The sequence below is a fragment of the Hordeum vulgare genome, chromosome 4H (assembly GCF_904849725.1).
Source record: "Hordeum vulgare subsp. vulgare chromosome 4H, MorexV3_pseudomolecules_assembly, whole genome shotgun sequence".
NCBI classification, from domain to species: Eukaryota; Viridiplantae; Streptophyta; class Magnoliopsida; order Poales; family Poaceae; genus Hordeum; species Hordeum vulgare.
This window is the reverse complement of record NC_058521.1, coordinates 116588580-116590222: the sequence shown is the minus strand read 5'-3', so window position 1 is coordinate 116590222 and position 1643 is coordinate 116588580.

Here is a 1643-nt window from a genome sequence, read left to right as displayed (position 1 = left end):
ATTCAAGTCAAGACAATAACAAGCAATAGTTTATATCTAGTATTGAATTTAGCAAAGTAAGAACATAAAGGTGCAAGAGCTATCGATGTTCGTGACTCGAATGTGTCCAAATGGTGTTTGCGTTCAAGAAGTGGGAGATGGGTTGAGATAATAAAATAAATTAAGTCAAAATGATACTCTCCCTTTTGACTTTGAGCACTCATGCAATGGATGAGCGTAAGCAAGATATGTTGGCGCTTAGGATGGAAAATAGAATAATGATGGGGAAGCAAGACAAAAAGGTATGAAAGGCTCACATCAATGAGGACAACCATAGGCGAGAGAAAGCCAAATGATAAATATGATGTGAGGAGTAGGGATTGCCATGTAACAGATGCACATATGAGCTAAGGTAAGCTTGCTAATGGAACTAGTGGGGATGCATCCAACTTGTTTGCTCAATAAGACCTAGAGCTCATTTGAGGAGGCTCGTCATTGGAATATGCAAACCAAGTTCTATAGTGTAAGGGTCCCCACATCGTTATGTATGAATGATAATCTCTATGTAGTACCAATATAGCAATGGAGTACGAGTGTGGATCTTCAAAAGGAATAGTAGTGTTGCCCATTCTCTCTTTTTATTTCTTTTTTTTCTCTTTTATTATTATTATTTTGTGGCCTCTTTGCCTCTTTCTTTTTATCTCTCATTTTTCCTCTTTGGGATCTTTTGTTTGTCCTCTTTGGGATCTTTTCCTCACTTAAGGGCAACACTCTATGTTTTACATGAATAAAAAGAAGACCATCACACTTTATAAGAAGCACTCAACATAAAGACAAGTGAAAACTACCAAGATGTATGCAAATGTATGCCTCTGCCAGTGTAGGAGGATATGCAATGATACTAGCACGTCATGTGGCAATAATTGGGGCAAAGCCCAACTATCATGCGGCTCTACGATCAATCAAAAGCATGTATGACATGAAGATCAAGTCATGAGATGATGGATGTTGCATGGCAATGTCTCTCGGAAAGGCTATGGAAATGCCTTAATAGGTAGGTATGGTGGCTGTTTTGAGGAAAGATATAATGAGGCTTTTGTATGACAGACCGTATCATGTCATGGGTTTGGATGCACCAGCGGAGTTTGCACCAACTCTCAATGTAAGAAAGGGAAATGCACGGTACCGAAGAGTCTAGCAAAATATCGATGGTGGAAGTGCCAACAATCGAATACTCACATTAGTCCGAAGAACTCATACACTTATTATCGGTAACTCTCTATCTAGTTTGGAGTTTCACAAAGAGACAAGTACCCCGAGGAGGATTGTTTGGGGGTTTGGTTATCCTTGCGCATCCTTGACTCATGGTAACGTGAGGGTACTCTATATATTCCAACCCCTCCAGAGGTTAGCGATCAATTTAGTAGCTAGAGTTCTCAACTAATTTTTAGTTTCTCAAAAACACACGGATTTCCAAAAATACGACACCTATCACTAATAGGCTCAAGATCTTGGCACCAATAGTCCAAACATTACTCAAATCAATACCTCCAAACTGTTGCAAGTTACTACTATACTTAAATAGCAACCTCAATTACCTACTCATGCAACACACACAACTCAGTGCGACGAGCCAACTCTCTAAAAAAGATAAGCATGATAAC